Source organism: Protopterus annectens, chromosome 6.part0, assembly GCF_019279795.1.
Source record: "Protopterus annectens isolate FY-2018-M chromosome 6.part0, PAN1.0, whole genome shotgun sequence".
NCBI classification, from domain to species: domain Eukaryota; kingdom Metazoa; phylum Chordata; order Ceratodontiformes; family Protopteridae; genus Protopterus; species Protopterus annectens.
Window position 1 is genome coordinate 945,912,533 of NC_056737.1, and position 24,050 is coordinate 945,936,582.

The window sequence follows — 24,050 nt, forward strand, 5'->3', positions numbered from 1 at the left end:
AACATTTTGAGTCCACAATCCAGCCCTACTCATATAGCCTGAGTGAGTTGAAATACCAGAGATGTATGGTCCACATGTGCTGACCCCATATATATGACTACGTATGCAAACCCTGAGTGTTCATCATACCTGTGGCCATTGCATTTAGTCAAGAGTCAAGCTTTCAACTTGTTCCCATTTTCTCACTGAATGGTGAATTGCAGCCCTACATTTCTTTCTTTTCAAGTGTGGATCCATCTTGATTGTCTTGACACTTTTTTCCAACTCATTAATCTCATTGTTACCAGTATTTTTATTTGAAAAAGCTAATAAGACATACTTTTTAAAAAGCAACCAGTAACCAGATATCAAGGCAAAAAAAGTGGAGACTGCATCCAGCAAAGTTAGTGCACAAAACTCTTTATTTAACTCTGCAGATACCATACATTTTTGTCCATAAAAATCATAGACTTCATCAGAAATACTTTAATTAAAACCATTCATCTTATATACAGTTTCAGAGGAGTCCTTGGTCAGTTCTGATTGTTTCTTAAACACAAACATGTCTTTGCTTTGGCTCATTAGTACAAAAGAACTGCCTGCTCACACCCTTTATACATTTTAAAAAGACACAATGGGAAGATGATACTTTAAACTGGCATGACATAATGCTATCAAAGTTGTGATGGAAGATAGTGAACAGGAAGTTTCCATTATTTCTATAAAGAAAGGAAAGAAACACTGCATCAGTTACTAGTGACACAACATTATAAAAAAAAAAAAACTAGAATTGATGCTATCCCATATTAACACATTCAGAAATTATCTGCAAATGGGCAAAACTAAGATAAGGGTATTCGCCACATTTTACTAGCAGACATTATGAAATGTTGGATCCCATTATGGTTATAATAGTGCCTTGACCCCACCATCTAGCAGGGAAGTACCATTTGAACATATTGCTTTGGAGACAATTGGATCATTTGTAAAATCTAGCGATGGATGTCAGTACATACTAGTCATTATGGACTAAAAGCAGTACCAGCATGCAAAACTAATGTTAAGGCTATATAAAAGAACTGGTGACATTATTCCCCAGAATTATATACCCCTCAGGAATTACTTACTAGCCAGTGTACTCTCTTTATATTAAGAGTGCAGCAGTGCTTTAAAAATCACAATGCCCAATCCACCTACTGCATGTCTTTGGGATGTGGAAAGAAACTGGAGCACCTGGAGGAAACCCACACGACCACAGGGAGAACATGCAGACTCCGCACAGAAGGCACCCCAGCTAAGAATCGAACCGGAGAACCTCTTGCTGTGAGGCAGCAATGCTAACCGCTGCACCACCACAGCCGCCCTAATGGGGGGTCATTTTATAATAGTCCATAATTCAGATAGAAGTATTAGATTCTACAATGACTTTAGGAAACTGATTAACATAAAGGCTTTTAACTAGTTTTCTGCACACATATCACTAAGTTAAAAGCAAACTGTCACTGTACATCTAATTTCACAGGTATGGGTTTTGTTCATGACTAAGAAAAGTAACCAGACATATATAAGTATACTGGCAGGTTAGTGAGAAGAAAATAAGCCATCAGTATGGTTCTTTGCTCCTTCACTTTTAATGACAGTCTTTCATACAAACATGAGAATGTTACCTGCACATCTCTAATATATAAGCACAAAGTGGTTAACTTTTCAAGTCAGTAAAGGGTTGCTTGCTGACCTATTTTGATAATCTTCTAAATTAAAATGTTATATTAATTTATTTAATCGCTAACTGGGTAAGGGATCAGAATTTTCTCATACAGACCATTTTGAGCCACAATCTGAGGCACAAAAGCAAAGATAAATGTAATATATGTAAGCAGTTTACAGTAGTCAGTCAACCAACATGCTTTGGAATGTAGCTTGAAACTAGATTAGGCAAAACAAATCAAGCAGGCAGAGAGTGTGAGAGAGAGAGAGAGAGAGAGAGAGAGAGAGAGAACATTCAAAACTTGACAAAGATAATGACCAGAGGTCAGGAGTGATCCCTTAAGTCTAATGTGGTTTGGCAGATATTTTAGCCGCTGCAAGTAGGCAGTTCTGAAAATGATAAGGGTATGCTGTTGATGGACAATTGTTTTTATTGTTAAGAGTATTTACACAGCATCACAGTGAGGTTATCACACAAGCAAGTGCAGTCATGCAGAAAGTACGCATTATGAGATCTGCACATCATGTTCTATAAGACTTTGATATGTTTACATGTGATACTTATAGTAATTAGGAACGCATGGAGGCATAAGCGGAATTTAATGAATAGATATCCTGAAATGGAGTATTATCCATTATGTTCACTTTCCAGTAGTACTACAAACAATAAAAAAGATACAGAAATCACATTTTGCAGGTTAGGTATCCATTCCCATTACAGAAGACAGTGTGACTTGAATACTAGACTGCTGCTAAGCATAACAAGGACCTGTTTCCCTTTAGAAGACTGATTACTGCCTGTCCTGGATAAACAGTTGTGGGATCTTTAAAATGATTAGCAGAATATTTGCATACTTAATAAAACAAAATTACATGAACTAAGGTACTAACTAAAACTTCCTTTGACAGTAAAACAAAAAGGTTGTTATGAGGAGTACTGGCTAAGAGGAATAGTAAGTAATATTCCATTTCCTAGTTTTGTACCTCCTGTGTTTGAGTAAAAACATGTCTTGTCATTTAATAACTAGGGTGGTGCACTGACAATATTACGTGCATTTTCCAGACACAGCTCAGGCCATGAAGATTCTGCACATGACAGCGGTACAGAGAAGAAAACAGCTGAAAAAAGAGAAGTCACAAGCTGAAAAGAGCCAGATACACCACTTGTCTGAAGCAATTGGTTTTACAGAAATGAAGTTTTGAACTCATAATAAGCACAGTGTGATTTTTTTCCTGAGCTTGTATAGTTGGCTAACACTGAAACCTTTTTAGAGAATTTCATCTGTTTCTTTAATTTAGCTGAAGGTCTGACTAAGACACTTAGAATGTGTGGGGTAGTGGACTCCAAACATTTAAGGTTAGTTAGCTATTGCAATACGTTTGATCCCTTCATCACATATTAAGTAGAAAAAATGACAGAAAGACACTAGTGTGCCTTTTCAAATCAGTTTAACCTGTAAATCAGTGGCTGAGTGTCTTCTGCTATGCAAGGAAATCAAAATCTGTTATATTCTACTCACTCTGGTCTATCACATCCCGTTCGGTAACATATGCTGTAATTTCTACTAGAGAAAGTTCATGGTCAAATGAGGTAAGCAGGAACAGTGCCTGGAGATTCTCTTAATAATTCACGCTAGTGGCATCTAAAATAACCTTGAGTAGGAAGAAAGGATCAGACAAGTAGCATTTGTTATATTAAACAGAGACTTCTCTGATGTGGTTGCAGTAGATTATTATATTTAAATAGATCCTTGCTGAAATATTGTTTCAGTCTGCTGCCTACTATGAAACTAATATGTTGTAATAAGAATGTTAAACAGCTGTAACTGTGCCATTAACATATAAATAAATGCATTTATTAATGAATTGATTATTTTATTCTCTGATGTAGTTGGAGTAGATTATTATATTTAAATAGATCCTTGCTGAAATATTGTTTCAGTCTCTTGCCTACTATGGAACTAATATTTTGTAATATGAATGTAAAACAGCTGTAACTGTGTTATTAATATATCCATAAATACATTTATTAATTAACTGATTCTTTCATTTATGATACCTGCTTTATCCCATTCATGGTGATGGGGGAACTATAGTTTGTCTTGACACTAAATGCTATGAAGAGAGGAACTAATCCTGTGTAGGATACCCAGCCTAACACAGAATAAAGACACAGTCCCTCACACATGGCACGCACATGTACAGACAATCTTGTAGGCTCAGCAGTTCATTGGCAGGGCATATTTTGAGATGTAGTAGGAAACCAGAGTATTCAGTGAAAACCCATATGTAGACACGCAAGGCATGCAGACTTTGCACAGAAACTACTCTAGTAGCAGTGCTATCCTCTGTGCCCATGTACTGTCCATGTGCTGCCAACAACATATACCATAGCAAGAAAGGAGGTTTCTTTTTCTATACAATGCATACCTCTGTCTTTTGTTCTAAAAGAGACCACAAATGCAGAGATGAATTAATGTTGTGTGTGTGTGTGTGTGTGTGTGTGTGTGTGTGTGTGTGTGTGTGTGCATGTGTCTGCTTGTGCGTGCGTGTGTGTGCATGTATGTGCGTGTGTGTGTGTGTGTGTGTGTGTGTGTGTGTGTGTGTGTGTGTGTGTGTGTGTGTGTGTGTGTGTGTGTGTGTGTGTGTGTGTGTGTGTGTGTGTGTGTGTGTGTGTGTGTGTGTGTGTGTGTGTGTGTGTGTGTGTGTGTGTGTAATTGATTTTGGTGCAGTTGAGGAAATAGCGAGGTGTTCAAAAGGCTTGACATTCCCGTTCTTTATTTGGTCATAATCCAATCCTACAGGTTTGATATAATATGAACATATTTATGTATGTGTGCATTTTATTTTTGTATTGGTTTTGTTTACTGGCTTAACCCTTCAGGGAAAACCCACTTTGAAAATAGACTTAGAAGAAAATACGATTAAATGTGTATTTTTGCAGCTTGTACAAACTAATTTGAGACATAAGAGTTCTCAATTTAATCTAGTAATACAGACATAAGATAATTGTATTAGAAAGTGAAATTTTACAAAGCAAAATGATAGTCAGTATAAAACCATCTCGATACAAAGACAGATGCCTGAAAGTATGAGCTGAAGTCATATTTTGTTTTGTTTGTATTGTAAAACTCATGCCTGAAAAGATAAACAATGTTGTCAAAAATTTGTGATTGGACAATGCAATTCTGATCTGACAAAATGTGTTGTGTCTGTGTTGGCCAAAGGTAAAACAGAAATCAATAAAAGTTTGGGAAGGCTGGATAACTGTTTTCTGACCTCCATGAAACTGCCAAACTTAATAAATATACAACCTTGCTGAAAAATATTTGACATAATAACTACAAAATTCAAAAATAAAAAAGAAAACAAGGAGCAGCACTATATTGTGACCACCAACTTTTACAGATGTTACCTCCTGGTACCTCAGCTTTCCAACAAAAACTACTGTCCATGGAATCTAGATTTATTATTAATTATGATACATTGCATCCTGGGGGTTTAAATTTAGAGTTGAATATTATTGTCTAGTTTTTTTGGGGGGAAATGTGGTGGTTTATATGGTTGGTATGTTTAAATTGCTGGTATTATGTTTACACTGTTTCACTGGCACTTTAAAGAATTTAATGATGTAATGACTTTAATTGGATGATTTTGTATAAATAAGCTGTGGTCATGATGTTCAATTATCCCGTAAGCCAAGGTACCAGGAGGTAACATCAGTAAAAGTTGGTGGTCACACTATAGTGTGGCTCCTTGTTTTATTTTGAAAAATATTTGACTATTTTTTTTATTAGTTATATTTATTTAGTTATACTTAGTTAAACTGTGCTCTTCTTCTGCTGACAGTCTGCCCCTATTTCCTACAAGTAGCAGCCAAATCCTTCGCTATCCCTATATCGATCTTAATAAGTCATTCCTCTCTGAATCAAAAGTCCCTTCTATCTGGAAAGAATTCTACACCTTACCTATATATAAAGGAGGTAACTCCACTGACATCACAAACTTTAGAACTATCATGATCCTCTTCAGAAAAAACATATACCAACTGGACAACCACAACTGAAGGCACGCCTTTAATAAAAATTATGATAAAAATAGCAGCAAACAAATTCCATGTAAAAGTCAGATAAAAAAGGACAAGCGCTTTCACATACAGCTTCTTCAGACTCTATAAAAAACAAAAATACCATGAACATTTTTAAACTAACACTTGACCTATCAAAACAAGAGAAAATTGCACCAAAAAACAATGACATCATTTCCTCATACAATCAATGCAACTTCCTATGTGCCTTAAGCCTCCGCCCACTCAAAATGGGTTTGATATTAACCTGACTATTCAACCCTGGATGCTTATAAGCTTGCATCCTAAGAATCCATTTTAGCTCCATCTGCTCCAAATAGTTGTTACAGTCACCACCTCTCAAATTTTTAAAAACATGTTGTAACACCCTAAAAGAAAAATCATGTCCAGGGCATTCAGATTGACGTTTGGCAAGGGCATTGTTTATATCACCCTTCCTCATATCTGACAAATGTTTGTATACCCTGTCCCGCAATTGTTGGATGGTTTTACCCACATAGAAGCAGGGGCATACATCACATGTTGCTAAGTACACTATAAAGCAGGTAGTGCAGTCTGCATAGAATCTGGAAATAAATTCAAATGCTAAAGTGGGATGCTTATATATTTGTTGTTTAGTCAAAACTCTACACACATTGCAAGACCTAAAGGGATAAGTCCCAGTGCATTGACTTGACTGTCCAGGGCATTTAATATCATTATACAACAACTGTTTAAGATTGTTGTTGCTTCGATAGATGAAATATGGTGTGGCCCCTACTAAGCCAGTCATTACAGTGTCCAATGTTAAGATAGCCCAATGTTTCTGTATGATACTTTTTATAACATTGTTATTGCTGTTAAAATTAGATATAAATGAAGTATGACATTTTGTCTTCCTTTTATTGGTCATGTTATCATCCCTAACTCTCAAAATCAGAGCACTGACTATCAAGACCCGATCTTGAGTGGCACTAGGTGTGGTAACATTCTGTTCCACAATGGAGGGTTGAAAATCATCCAGCCTATCAACTTCAAGGCTATCACGTAATTCCCTAACAGTAGTGCCATTATATCCCCTATCAATAAACATTGCCTTCAGAGTATCAAATTCCCATTGCATGTCACCCTCATTGTTACAAATCCTGGACCCTCTAGTGAATTGACTTTTCACTACACTTGAAAACACATGTCCAGGATGCATACCATCTCTAGATAGAAGGCTGCTACACCAACATGGCTTTCTAAACAGTGTGGTGTTAATGCTCCCTATTGTATCTTTAGTTACTGATATGTCTAGGAAGTCTATATGTAAAAAAGAATGGGTGACAGTAAACCGAAGGAACTCTGTGGTAGACTCTAAATATTCAATATATAGAAGAAGGGACTTAACGTCACCTTCCCAAACAATGAAGACGTCATCAACAAACTGTCTATAGTGTCTCACACCTCTATATAATGGACTCACAGTTAGGTTATTATCCTCCCAAAAATGCATCTCCAGATTTGCATAAGAACTGGCGCAGTGGGTGCCCATAGCTACCCCCATCTCTGTCGATATAACTGTTGCTCAAACAGGAACACGTTATTATTCAAAATCAAGTCAAGCAAGGAACAGACTAAACAAATATCTACATTCAATGAGAATGTAACACTACTCAAGATCTGTAATTAAGCACAAAACCATTCATTCCCAAAAACCCTTACTCAGAAAGGTTAGAAACAATAAATCTTTTACCCTGCCAAATTCCAACAAGAACTAAACTCATGTAATTGGTATATTCTAAAACACATCCCCTTAGAGGAAGCAGTACCATAATTTAACAACAAATTCCTTGAGATCCTTGATTTGCATGCACCTGTTCGTTCAAAGAGAACCAAGGCAAAAACTGTGCCATGGCTTTCTAAAGAGTCTAATCTCAAAATTACCCTTAGAAAAAAAGCATGGGCTTTATGGCGTTCTTCTAAAGATGAAAATAATTATTTATTTAAGCAGGAAATGCATCAAAATGTACTAAAATCAAATCAAACTGGTTTCGGCTAACCAGCCTTCATCAGTGAAAAGCATTTGTCATGCCATATAATTCATGAATATTTATAGATAGTACCAACCAATGGAAACATGGTATAATCCATTTCAAACAAGAAGTTGCAATAACATTTGAATCACTGTATAACAATAATATAGTAGAGGCATTGTAAAGTATATCATAGTAAATCGTTAAAGTATGTGATAAACTGATACAGATTCTTGCCAAAAATACAGAATATAATCATAATAATATGTATATTAAATTACATATAATCTTAGTATTACACAGACCCCTAATGAGAGGTGCCGTTTAAAAGACACAAAAGGATCCTACAGTAACAACATACAATTTAAAGTAACCACCAAATCACCAGAAACAATTATTAACAAATATGTCAATATGTGATATACTAATATAAAGTTTTTTATCAAAAATATAATATATCACAAAGATGTAAATACGTGATATACTAATATAAAGTTTTTGTCAAAAATATAATATATCACAAAAACATTTAGATACAATAACATATAACTGGATATAATAAACAGCCCCAAAGGATGGATCCTATTATGATCAACCAAAAAGATCAAACAATAGCAGAATACAAATCAAATATTCATAAGACCCACAAAGTTACCTGGCAAATATAATATATCACAAAAACATTTTTATATTTAGATACAATAACATATAGCTTGATATAGTAAACAGCCAAAAAGGTGGATCCTGTTATGATCAACCAAAAAGATTCAACAATAGCAGTATACAGATCAAATATTCATAAGGCCCACATAGTTGCCTAGCACATATATAAGAAATTATATCTTATTCTTATATATATCAACATGCATAAATAAGGGAAAAACAATGTTTGAGATAAACACATGGATAAAAAACTATTTGATCATAATTCAGTTCTTCAACATAATTAATATGTACATACCATATTAGTGATAATCAAGGTATACTCATATGTGTTTATCATAGCAATAACTCATACATTGTATCTACTAGAGTTGAGGCATATATTGTCCCATTTCCATTCTGCAAACAGGTTATAAGTGGTCATTAAGACCTGGGGAAATAATGCCCCAAGGTGAATGATCCAATATTTTTATTTGTGGTTCAGAATACTATGCCAACTTTGTTGGTTGCTCCTATCACCAGTAATTTTATCAATGATCATGAACATGAATTTAGCATTGGTATGTTTCAAGGTGTGTCTATAAAGGGAATTGGTCTCTTTTTTTATTTCTAATGTCACTTTTATGTTCACTCATTCTTACTCTAAGTGATCGTGATGTTTGCCCTTCATAAAATGCTGAACATTGACAAGTGGCTAAATGCACAACCCAGCTACTGCTGCAATTACCAAAGACTCTTAGATCATTAAACTCTACTTGTATTGGCAATAGTGAATTGTTTGAGTTTACTTACTTGTTGACAAGATCCGCAATGCCCACATGGAAAGGTACCCAAAAGTTAGTCTCCAGTTATTGTCATTTGTTTGTACATTGCGCCCCCACTTTCTTTATGCTAATAGTGGGAAAACAGGGCACCCAACTTTTTACCCCATCTGTATGAGAATTGACATTTAGGACCCAAAAGATTCATTAATTCTTCATTCGCTAAAAGTATATTCCAATTTGAATCCAGAATGTTTCTGATAATAATATAATTCCGTCCGTATGTGGTAACAAACCTGAGTGTAGATTTAACCCCTGTAGTTTCTCGATTTTTATATTGTAGTAATATATTCCTGTCCTGATCTGAAGACCAGTTACTAGCTGTCAGTATATCCGATTTCCTATATCCTCTTTCCAAAAACCTGTTTTGGAGATCAAGTTTTGCCTCCTCAAAATCATGTTCAGATGAACTAATGCATTTAATGCGCATAAACTGAGATTTGGGCATGTTGCAGATGGTGTGGCGTGGGTGCATGCTTGTAGCATGGAACAAGGTGTTGTATTGTTGATATTTCCTATATGTCTTGGTACTTACGGTATGATCATCATTCTTGTAAACGGTAACATCCAAAAAATCAATGATGTCCGAATTGTATGTTACTGTAAACTCTATACCCCATATATTACCATTCAAATATTCCACAAACTCCTGCAGGTATGTTAAATTTGCACGCCACACCATCCAGCAATCATCCAAGTATCTGTGCCATATGTCAGTTTCAACCATGTATAAATTGTGAAGTGGATTGTAAATCATACATTCTTCAAAATATGCCATAAATAGGTCTGCATATATGGGGGCAAAAGATGCCTCCATAGCAGTACCTTAAAGTTGCTAATAGCACTCCTCTTGAAAATAAAAAACATTCTTGTTGAGCACATGTTCCGCCATACATATAAGTAGTGTATTGAGTCCAGGTGGATATAAACCTGATTGTTCCAACCAATATTGTAGGGCCTGCAGGCCAGCCCAATGGGGTATACTGGTGTATAAGGATTTAACATCCAAAGTGCACATAAGCCAATGTGATTCCAATTGTATATCCTGTATGATTTCAAGAAACTGAGTTGTGTCCTGCAGTCCGGCCCTAACTGTTATGAGTAATGGTTTCAAATGTTGAGTCAAAAACACTGATAAGGGTTCTGTAAGGGAACCGATACCAGACACAATAGGTCTCCCAGGGGGTTTGGAAATGGATTTGTGTATTTTTGGAAGCAGATATAAAATCTGTTTCTGGGGATCTGTTACTAACAAGTGTTTAACCATGTTTTTAGTGATGATCCCTTCTTCTTCTGCCAAATTCAGGAACGTGTCTATCTCTTTTTTAAAATTCGGGGTTGGATCAATAGGCATGTGCATGTAACTTCTGGTATTGGAAAGCTGTTCCTTGCCTTCGTTCAGATATACTTTACAATGCCTCTACTATATTATTGTTATATAGTGATTCGAATGTTATTGCAACTTCTTGTTTGAAATGGATTATACCATGTTTCTATTGGTTGGTGCTATCTATAAATATTCATGAATTATATGGCATGACAAATGCTTTTCACTGATGAAGGCTGGTTAGCTGAAACCGGTTTGATTTGATTTTAGTGCATTTTGATGCATTTCCTGCTTAAATAAATAATTATTTTCATCTTATTTGTGTAGAAGTGTTTATATACTGCGAATGCTGGCCACTAGTGTTTTACTATGTAATGGTTTGGCCAAGCATACCATACCTGCGAGGCATTTGGTTTCTACTGTCTTTTGTGGGCTACGCTGTTGGGCTGCAGCATTTACACTTCTGTTCGTGTAGGAGGATTTCTTCCCTGTTTATGATTTTGAAACCAACCTCTGGTAACTTATAATTTGGCAGTATACTACCATAGAGGCATTACCCTTTTGGGTACAACTTTGAACTATATCTTTTAAGATAGTTCAATATTATTGGTGTTAGCGTTTGGCGTTGGCATTTGGTGCTTGGATGGAGCAGTATTGGATACACTTATTCACATCCTGAGGATCTAAAGACTATTAATTACTCTTCCCCACATTTTTTTTAACATTGGTGTGGTGCCGAATTCTGGAACAGTTTGGTTGGGTCTATCGGTGTCTCAACAACATCATCATGGTTTTATGAAGATGCTGGGCAGCCATTTTTTGGATTACCTGCTTATCCAGTTATCTAAGGAACAGTTCACTTTGGGTAAATTCTGGGTTTGTTTTTTGTTTATTAGTGTAATCAGATAACTTTCTTACAGAAACCCATAGTTGAACGGAAATGTGCTATCTTTTCTGACCGAATAGTAAACAAAATTGGATTTTCGGAATATCAGGTACTGTGTTTTCAAAATCTTTGTATTTTGTGCAAACAGGGCACGACTTATATCGGGGCTGATTAATAACGAGGGGACTAGAACTTTCTAAAGCAATATTTTGAGAACATACCACATTAGACTGGGAATCTAATAAAAGCAAATTATTTTTGTTTCAGATGGCCATCGGAAAATAATGGTGTACTAATTGAATCAACAAATCAAGGATGCATTGTGGACTATGATTCATTTTTGATTAATATTCTTTTGCATTCTTTACACTTTATAAAATGTTGGTATTCGGTCAAGCACAATCTATCCTTTGTTGAATGCTTATGGTCTGCTAGGTTAAGGCATTGATGGTGCATAATTCTGGGAAACGAAAATAACAGCTTCTTACTATATTGAAGTCATACGTTAGGATACATGCGCTGTTTTTGAACCGGTATATTATATAAACCTGATGGGCCTTTCATTTGGGTCTGGTATATGGGCTTAGGGACAAAGCTTAAATTAATACTTAATATACTTTTATATCTCTGGGAACATACTAGACTTATGGGTGCATCTATAATTGTGTAACACTAGTATTTGTTACAGAAACTTATCCAGACTATTAAGTATATGCATATATATAAAAGTGTTGAATACTGTTATTTTACAAAATTCTTTATGGTCTGTCTATACAAACCATTTTAATCATAGTGGACATTATATAGTAACATTATTCTATATACTCTATCAACAACTATAGATATATTGGGAAGGCTACTAATAACTGAATCTGGAAGGGTTGAGTGACATATTCTGATCAAACTATCTAGGGACGTGTTACTATGATAACACCTCAAAGGAATATGTGATTGTGTTGAACCCACATTTTCCTATTTGGTTGTTTATTTAGAATATGTTGAATATTTTATGGAATTAAAGCATAGGCCTGTTCGATGCTGGGTCTGTATATAGAATGAGGAAAGTTAATTCAACAGAATATCATACATCTATGCTGTTATAATTTTGAAGCAGTCAACTAGGTTTTTGTTGTGCTATATTCCATGCTATATTATATAAGACATATTTTATTATGATGGGTAGAGTGATCATATAGAACCTACCACTAATTGGAGAAGATCACAATCTCCAAATGACAGACTGTTTTGTTGTTATCAAAATTCTTTTGCAGATACAAATAGTGGATATCCAATAATGTTATTTTGCATAAAGTTTTGAGGCTTGGTTCATAACCAAAAGTGTTAATTGTTTGCTATAGTAACACTGATTTCCTGATATTTTACTGATACTATTGGGAATACATTATATAGCTCATGGACTAATGTTATACCTATATGCAGTGAGCTTGGGCTTGTTCTGTGTCTAGATTCTGCAATGTTACTGTCCCCTGACCGGTATCTCAAAAACATTATATTAGTCTTTTGGTATCAGTAAATGACCCTGTTTTCATCTGTTTCTATACATAAGAATTGGATTCATAAGTGGCTGACTTTTTTTACAGTTTGATTAGCATTTCTGGGCCTAATATACTGATTTGGGTAACTCATCCAATATTTTTGATACCAACAGATACAAATGGATTTGGAGAATATTCTTCAAGGATTATGTGCCGATCGGGATGACATAGGTGTCTTTGGGATAGATAACATCTCAGGCAATAATTGGAATGACTCCATTAATAATCCATCAGATGGTTGTGATGTGGCTTTTAATAATCTAAGAAAGGGTCTAAAAAACCTTAGAGCCAATATTTGGCATTTTAGATTATTTTGTGCATATATTAATAGGGACTGTAAATCCACTTACAGCCATTGGTTGGTAGATCTGAAGAGAGACTAACCACAGAATGGAACACAGCCTTACAACAAACATCCATGATGTTTGTCAAAATACTTGTCTCATACTACGAGAGAATGATTGACATTAACCTGTCAGAGGTTAAAATAATCTGTGAGGAATGCAAAAAATATGAATCACTATCTATATATGCAGGCTCAGTGGCCAAGCTGTCAAAGGAATTGGCAAACGATGAGAAACAAACTAGGGAGAGAAAAATTAAAAAATTCAACAGGGACATTACTGATTACCAAAGGGGACGCCCATTTGAATCATATAGATCAATGAGATTCATGGATACAAGCCAGGGGACGGCAAAGGGCAGAACTAGGAAGAGACCTAGGTCCATTCTCAAGGCTAATGATAGGTCCTTTGTCAGCACATCAGGGGAGGAATCCTCCTACATGGACAATGAAAGTGTCCAGCTCCGGGAGTCACCTATGTGCAAAAAGTCCAACTCGGCACACACTTTAGATATGGAAAAAGGCAGCGGGGAGGCCGCAAACATAAACATGGGAACCAGAACAAACTCTGTAGAGGGATTGATACAAACACTATTGAAACAATTGACAAGGAATATAAACATGTGTTGAATTTGTCGGATGTCACATTGACTAATGAACAAGAACAATTACTCAATAAAGGTCTTGGATTTTTACCAGGCTTTTTCTGTAATGAATACACTATAGTGACAGATGTAATTAGTTTTTGTCATAATCTTAATCTTAAACTGTTTTTTTCAGACCAAACCTCTCAAATCTCTCAAAGATCTAACGAATTCAGATTTTGTAAATCTGAATTCCATCTGCCAATGAACAAACATGTATCTATATTCCAACAACCAGTTCTCAGGGATCTGCACTTCCCACATATGGAATCTCATATAATGGGTCAAAATATTTCTTCATCCGAAAAGATGGCTCTGGAAGAACTGAGGAATAATCATAACATCGTCATATTACCAGCAGACAAAGGAGGGGTGGTTGTGGTTATGAACATGGGGTACTATCTGAACGAAGGCAAGGAACAGCTTTCCAATACCAGATGTTACATGCACATGCCTATTGATCCAACCCTGAATTTTAAAAAAGAGATAGACATGTTCCTGAATTTGGCGGAAGAAGAATGGATCATCATTAAACATGGTTAAACACTTGTCAGTAACAGATCCCCAGAAACAGATTTTATATCTTCTTCCAAAAATACACAAATCCATTTCCAAACCCCGTGGTAGACCTATTGTGTCTGGTATCGGTTCCCTTACAGAATCCTTATCAGTGTTTTTGACTCAACATTTGAAACCATTACTCACAACAGTTAGGGCCAGACTGCAGGACACAACTCAGTTTCTTGAAATCATACAGGATATACAATTGGAATCACATTGGCTTATGTGAACTTTGGATGTTAAATCCTTATACACCAGTATACCCCATTGGGCTGGCCTGCAGGCCCTACAATATTGGCTGGAACAATCAGGTTTATATCCACCTGGACTCAATACACTACTTAAATGTATGGCAGAACATGTGCTCAACAAGAATGTTTTTTATTTTCAAGGGGAGTGCTATTGGCAACTTCAGGGTACTGCTATGGGGGCATCCTTTGCCCCCATATATGCAGTCCTATTTATGGCATATTTTGAAGAATGCATGATTTACAATCCACTTCACAATTTATACATGGTTGAAATTGACATATGGCACAGATACTTGGATGATTGCTGGATGGTGTGGCATGCAGATTCAACATACCTGCAGGAGTTTGTGGAATATTTGAATGGTAATATATGGGGTATAGAGTTTACAGTAACATACAATTCGGACATCATTGATTTTTTGGATGTTACAGTTTACAGAAATGATGATCATACCCTAAGTACCAAGACATATAGGAAATATCCACAATACAACACCTTGCTCCATGCTACAAGCATGCACCCATGCCACACCATCTGCAACATACCCAAATCTCAGTTTATGAGCATTAAACGCATTAGTTCATCTGAACATGATTTTGAGGAGGCAAAACTGGATCTCCAAAACAGGTTTTTGGAAAGAGGATATAGGAAATCGGATATACTGACAGCTAGTAACTGGTCTGCAGATCAGATCAGGAATATATTACTACAATATACAAAACGAGAAACTACAGGGGTTAAATCTACACTCAGGTTTGTTACCACATATGAACGGAATCATAATATTATCAGAAACATTCTGGATTCAAATTGGAATATACTTTTAGTGAATGAAGAATTAAGGAATCTTTTGGGTCCTAAATGTCAAGTCTCATACAGATGGGGTAAAACGTTGGGTGCCTTGTTTTCCCACTATAAGCATAAAGAAAGTGGGGGCGCAATGTACAAACAAATGACAATAACTGGAGACCAACTTTTGGGTACCTTTCCATGTGACATTGCGGATCTTGTCAACAAGTAAGTAAACTCAAACAATTCACTATTGCCAATACAAGTAGAGTTTAATGATCTAAGAGTCTTTGGTAATTGCAGCAGTAGCTGGGTTGTGTATTTAGCCACTTGTCAATGTTCAGCATTTTATGTAGGGCAAACATCACGATCACTTAGAGTAAGAATGAGTGAACATAAAAGTGACATTAAAAATAAAAAAGAGACCAATGCCCTTTATAGACACACCTTGAAACATGCCATTGCTAAATTCATGTTCATGATGATTGATAAAATTACTGGTGATAGGAGCAACCAACAGGGTTGGCATAGTATTCTGAACCAAAAAGAAAAATATTGGATCATTCACCTTGGGGCATTATTTCCCCCAGGTCTTAATGACCACTTATAACCTGTTTGTGGAATGGAATTGGAACAATATATGCCTCAACTCTAATAGATACAATGTATGAGTTATTGCTATGATAAACACATATGAGTATACCTTGATTATCACTAATATGGTATGTACATATTAATTATGTTGAAGAACTGAATTATGATCAAATAGTTTTTTATCGATGTGTTTATCTCAAACATTGTTTTTCTCTTATATATGCATGTTGATATATATAAGAATAAGATATAATTGCTTATATATGTGCTAGGTAACTATATGGGCCTTATGAATATTTGATCTGTATACTGCTATTGTTGAATCTTTTTGGATGATCATAACAGAATCCACCTTTTTGACTGTTTACTATATTAAGCTATATGTTATTGTATCTAAATATTAAAATGTTTTTGTGATATATTATATTTGCCAGGTAACTTTGTGGGTCTTATGAATATTTGATTTGTATTCTGCTATTGTAGGATCTTTTTGGTTGATCATAATAAGATCCATCTTTTGGGGCTGTTTATTATATCCAGTTATATGTTATTGTATCTAAATGTTTTTGTGATATATTATATTTTTGACAAAAACTTTATATTAGTATATCACATATTTACATCTTTGTGATATATTATAGTTTTGATAAAAAACTTTATATTAGTATATCACATATTGACATATTTGTTAATAATTGTTTCTGGTGATTTGGTGGTTACTTTAAATTGTATACTGTTACTGTAGGATCCTTTTGGGTCTTTTAGACGGCATCTCTCATTAGGGGTCTGTATAATACTAAGATTATGTGTAATTTAATATACATATTATTATGATTATATTCCATATTTTTGGCAAGAATCTGTATCAGTTTATCACATACTTTAACGATTTACTATGATATACTTTACAATGCCTCTACTATATTATTGTTATATAGAGATTTGAATGTTATTGCAACTTCTTGTTTGAAATGGATTATACCATGTTTCCATTGGTTGGTGCTATCTATAAATATTCATGAATTAAATAGCAGGACAAATGCTTTTCACTGATGAAGGCTGGTTAGCCGAAACCGGTTTGATTTGATTTTAGTGCATTTTGATGCATTTCCTGCTTAAATAAATAATTATTTTCATCTTATTTGTGTAGAAGAGTTTATATACTGTGAATGCTGGCCATTAGTGTTTTACTATGTAATGGTTTGGCCAAGTGTACCGTACCTGCGATGCGTTTGGTTTCTACTGTTCTTCTAAAGACCCTCAAGATCACATTAAATACAGGCAATCCAGGAACAAAACCACAAAATCAATTTTACAAGACAAAAAACAATACTACTGTAATTTACAGACAGTAAATCAAAATAACCCTCAGAGGTTTTGGGCAGGTTTAAATAATCTACTATATCCTGGACAAACTTCACCCCCAATCCCTGCTGCTACTATTGATAAAACCCCTGAAGATGTTTCTGATAGTTTTAACCAATTCTTTACTGAGACGATTCAAGCCCTAGCAAGCCAATTACCTCCTAGCTCCTCTGGTCCTGAAAGTAGCACCCCTAGAAACCTACTCACATTCAGTTTCCAGCCAGTCGCCACTTCACTTATCCGTACCTTGATCAAAAAATTAAAACCCACTACACTTTCTGCTGATCAAATCTCTGCCGAGTACCTACAAAAATCAGCTGATGCTATTACTTACCCCGTCTCAATACTAATCAATTGAACCATAGTAGAAGCTAAAATTCCCACCATCTGAAAAATATCCTATGTAATCCCACTTCACAAAGAAGGCAGCTCTACTGAATTCTCCAATTATAGGCCAATAGCTATACTCTCTCCACTTGCAAGTATTATGGAAAAATGTATTCATAGACAACTCATGCACCACCTAATCCAGAATCACCTTATGACAGAAACTCAGCATAGCTTCCATCCTCATCACAGCACTAATTCAGCCCTCCTAGCCTTTACCAACACCATAAACCATAATCGCAACAATAATTATATATCCTCAGCCCTCTTCTTTGATCTTTCTAAGGCATTCGATATGGTTGATCACCAACTTTTAATCCACACCCTGCAAACATTCTGTCTAGATACTGGAGCGCTTCAGTGGTTTCAATCCTACCTGAATGCTCGACAGCAGGCTGTCCTCTGGCAGAACAAACTCTCTAACCTTCTACCTAACCCCCTTGGAGTACCACAAGGCTCTATACTAGGGCCCTTGCTGTTCTCCATCTTCATTAACGACCTTTATACTGTCATCCCAAAAGTTAGCTCTATCCAATATGCTGATGACTCTACTCTGATTTGCTCAGCCACATCTCCAGTAGAGTTATGGTCAGCTACACAGACCACCTTTAATACAATAGAAAACTGGCTTTCTGAACCTCACCTGATCCTAAATCCCCCAAAAACTAAAATGCTGTTATTTTCACCAACATGTAGGTCTACTGCTTTCACCTTTACCAAAAAATCAAATGATGGCACAATAATCACCCCTGACCCCTCTACAAAACTATTAGGTGTCATCATAGACAATAATCTAAAATTTGACCTACATGTTAACCAAACTATCAAAACTATCAATAAAAAACTAGGGTCACTTTACAGAATAAAAGCCTTCCAAACCCCTCCAGCTAAAATTGCCATAGCTCGCTCTCACCTTCTTTCAACCCTTCTGTATGCATCCCCTCTACTCTCGAATTTAAACAAGACTGTCCTTAACAAACTCTCAATTTGCTACAACCACATTGCCAGGTTTGCCACTGGGCTGCCTTTTAGGACACATTATTGCATCAATCTAAATCAGCTTGGGTGGCTTGAACTACCCAGCCTAATCCAGTATAACCAACTGATTATGGCCTATAAAATCCTCTATAATCCAGACAGTACTCCTGCACTTAAAAATATTATCACCCCCTATAACAATTCTAGACCGCTTCAATCCTCTAACAAACTACTAATTCAGACTAGCAAAATTAATAACACAGCCGGTGATTCTCTCTTTGCAAACTCTGTAAGTAGATCCTGGAACTCTCTTCCAGCTGATATTACATTACTTTCCACCTTAGGTCAATTTAAAACTAGACTCAAACAACATTTGTCACTTAACTGGCTATGTCAATGTATCAAGCCTGGCTAACTCTCTCTAGAATGTGTAAAAATCTGTTAACCAGTTTACTGTGTAATTTAATTTAATCCCGACTTGCGCTCAGGATTAACTGTAACCTGTGGAACTTGTTTAACTTGCTTACTTATGTAATCTCTGTAAATAGTCTGTTTGTAATATGTAATGCTGGTATTATGTAATGCTGTATCTGCTTACCCTTGGAGCTTTTCTCCCCGGGCCTCCGCTGAAAATGGGCATGCATCCAGTCAGATTATCCTGGTCAACAAATGTAAAATAAATAAAAAATAAATCTGCCTTATCGCTTCTATCCCATACTCATTGGGTATGGTAGTGAAAAGATTTTTAACATCCAGGGTAACCAATAGCAGATTGGTGATATCATTCAACCACACAAATTCATCAAGATCCTGCAAAAAATGTGCAGTATCTCTCAAAATGGTATTTATATACCTTACTATTGGACTAAGTAGCCCCTCTACATAAATAGAGAGGAGCTCCATTATCCAGCCCCCTCCAGCAACAATGGGTCTCATGGGTGGCTCAATCAAGGATTTATGAACCTTTGATAGCCCTTTGATAACAGGTATCATGGGATGAGGCACCTTGAAAAACTCAAACAGTCCTACATTAATCTCCCTGGTCATAATTAAATCAAATATACAATCATTCACATATTTAATAATGGTCCTAACCCATGCCCAGTCTATCATATGATAGGTATCCAAGTCATTCAATAAAATAGGCATTGCTTTTACATAATCACACCTGTCCATTAATACTATAATGCCACCCTTATCGGATGGCCAAATTATAAGATCCACATTATTTTTCAAATCATTCGATACCTTATGTTCTGCAGCGCTCAAATTATAAAAGTAAATTTTATTGTAACCACTTAAAGTCATAATCAATTCCTTCTCACAAGCTTGTACAAATAGTTCAACATGAGATGGTATAATAGGTGAGAAGGTGCTAGGTCTTCTATATTCAGTAACTTGCTGCTCTTGGGCTTCACCAAACATCAAACCTAGAGCTACTTTCCTGGCAAAAAGCCTCAAATCAAATAAAACATCACTTACTCTGGCTGGAGTGGCTGGAATAAAAGTTAGTCCTCGTTCTAGCACAGAGCATTCTAAACTAGTCAAAAAATGCGTGGAAAGATTCACCACCAAATCCTTTATCATCTCATCTTCCACTTTTCTGTAGACACTTTCCTCTTCTGTCTCCCTCTGCTCACAGAACAAGGATATTGCGGCTTCCTTGGTTGTACTGGAAGGGGTAAAACACTATCCAGATTTATAGGTGCAGTCTGCTTGGGTCTGGCTCCCTCCTGGATGAAGTTGCTCCTATGTAACTGCAAGCCCTGTTGGTTCAAAGGGGGCATGCTTAATCCTTCACCAGTGGTAGCTAACAAATCATTGCCTAGGGTCTCATTCAACTCATATGCCAATCCATCCGTATGCACAGATTTATCCTGCACTATGTTCTCGGTGGGAACCCAAGACGTAGTGGGTAATGCTGATTCATTCCCTTCCAATGTCGCTCTCTCAGCTCTCTGTTGGTTCAGAGAACCATTCTCCAAAGGTACATCATGCAAATCCCTTGGCCAGATAAATACATGCCCCAGTTGGAAGTCTTGTAGACCTCTCTGCAACTTCCATTGTTTAGTCTGCCATAACCTCATTTCATATAGCATAATGTTAGAATAAAGATTCTCAACACGGCTATTATAAATGTCACCACGGAACTTAAGTACAAGATTATTGTGCACTTGCTCAATACTCAACAATAGCTGTTCTTCCAAGGGTTTGAAATAATCTATCATCAATCTGATGTAGTTAAAATTACAGTCTATATTAAAGGTTTGCCACTTTTTAAGTAAATCCGGGTGAGCATTCCCACAAGTCGGCATGCACAACACCCACATGCCCCAGGGTATAACCCGGTAATGTAGGCATGCTTCAAGGTGTAATCGCTGCCATGTGATGTTTTAATCTAAATAAATCATCCTCTAGATCTTTAACACTCATAGAGAAAGTTTCAAACTCACTGGTGTCTTGTCTTATTGTAGAGGAAACATCTTGTTGATAAGCCAGACCAAGGAGTGGATTCTCATATTGTTTAATAATAGCAGTCCATTTTTCTTTCATATGCTCCTTAACTTCTTGAGTTACATCAGCAGACAGCATAGTTATCATATCATCAGCCATGTGTGAGCACTGGAAAACAATCCACAGTACAAACAAGAAAATAGCCAGTGTGTACTGAATGTCCAGGTGAAAACCAAACTTCAAAAAAAACATATACCAACGGGACAACCACAACTGAAGACACGGCTTTAATAAAAATGATGGTAAGAATAGCAGCAAACAAATTCCATGTAAAAATCAGATAAAAAAGGACAAGCACTTTTGCATACAGCTTCTTCAGATCCTATAAGAAACTAAAAAAAACATGAACATTTTTAAACTAACACTTGACCTATCAAAAACAAGAGAAAATCACCCCAAAAAACAATGACATAATTTTCTCAATCAGTGCAACTTCCTATGTGCCTTAAGCCTCTGCCCACTCAAAATGGGTTTGATATTAGTCTGAACTATCAACCCTGGATGCTTATAAGCTTGCATCCTAAGACTAATGTGTTCCTGTTTGTGGAGCAGTTATATCGACAGAGATGGGGGGTAGCCATGGGCACCCTCTGTGCCAATTCTTATGCAAATCTGGTGATGCATTTTTGGGAGGATAATAACCTGACTGTAAGTCCATTATATAGAGGTGTGAGACACTATAGATGGTTTGTTGATGACGTCTTCATTGTTTGGGAAGGTGACGTTAAGTCCCTTCTTCTATATATATATTGAATCTTTAGAGTCTACCACAGAGTTTCTTTGGTTTACTGTCACCCATTCTTTTTTACATGTAGACTTCCTAGACATATCAGTAACTAAAGATACAATAGGGAGCATTAACACCACACTGTTTAGAAAGCCATGTTGGCGTAACAGCCTTCTATCTAGAGATAGTTTGCATCCTGGACATGTATTTTCAAGTGTAGTGAAAAGTCAGTTCACTAAAGGGTCCAGGATTTGTAACAATGAGGGTGACATGCAATGGAAATTTGATACTCTGGAGGCAATGTTTATTGATAGGGGATATAATGGCACTACTGTTAGGGAAATACGTGATAGCCTTGAAGTTGATAGACTGGGTGATTTTTAACCCTCCTTTGTGGAACAGAATGTTACCACACCTAGTGCCACTCAAGATTGGGCCTTGATAGTCAATGCTCTGATTTTGAGAGTTAGGGATGATAACATGACCAATAGAAGGAAGACAAAATGTCATACTTCATCTATAACTAATTTTACCAGCAATATCAATGTTATAAAAAGTATCATACAGAAACATTAGGCTATCTTAACATTGGACACTGCAACAACTGGCTTAGTAGGGGCCACACCATATTTCATCTATCGAAGCAATCTTAAATGGCTGTTGTACAATGATATTAAATGCCCTGGACAGTCAAGTCAATGCACTGGGACTTATCCTTGTAGGTCTTGTAGTGTGTGTAGGGTTTTGACTAAACAACAAATATATAAACACCCCACTTTAGCATTTGAATTTATTCCCAGATTCTATGCAGACTGCACTACCCACTTTATAGTGTACTTAGCAACATGCGATGTATGCCCCTGCTTCTATGTGGGTAAAACCATCCAACGATTGAGGGACAGGGTATAGAAACATTTGTCAGATATGAGGAAGGGTGATATAAACAATGCCCTTGCCAAACATCAATCTGAATGCCCTGGACATGATTTTTCTTTTAGGGTATTACAACATGTTTTTAAAAATTTGAGAGGTGGTGACTGTAACAACTATTTGGAGCAGATGGAGCTAAAATGGATTCTTAGGATGCAAGCTTATAAGTATCCAGGGTTGAATAGTCAGGTTAATATCAAACCCATTTTGAGTGGGTGGAGGCTTAAGGCACATAGGAAGTTGCATTGATTGTATGAGGAAATTATGTCATTGTTTTTTGGAGCAATTTTCTCTTGTTTTTGATAGGTCAAGTGTTAGTTTAAAAATGTTCATGGTTTTTTAGTTTCTTATAGGATCTGAAGAAGTTGTATGCGAAAGTGCTTGTCCTTTTTTATCTGATTTTTACATGGAATTTGTTTGCTGCTATTTTTATCATCATTTTTATTAAAGCTGTGTCTACAGTTGTGGTTGTCCAGTTGGTATATGTTTTTTTTCTGAAATCTTACTAATCTTAACTCCACAATACTGGCTAAACTTGAATCTACATAGAATAAGGTTGCTAGATTCGCTGTGCAGCAAACTTATAAATCTCATTATTGTCTTTCACTAAGATACTTAAACTGGTTGGAATTACCCCACCACCTTCTTCTCTCCCAGCTACAAACAATTCATTCAATTCTATACCTGCGATCTTTCTGTCCTAGCCTATCTTCCCTCATCTCTCAATATTGGCCATTAGGTTTCTACATAGCTCTGAGCAAAACCTGCTACAAATATAGAAACTTAAGACCAAAATTGGCTACAACCTCTACAGATACAATCCTACCATATTACAGAACAAACTGCCATTAGAAATCAGGACCCTCAAACATCCAAATCAGTTCAAAATGGCCACTAGAAAATACCTACAAACCCACTGGTATTGCCACTGCACTCATCCTCC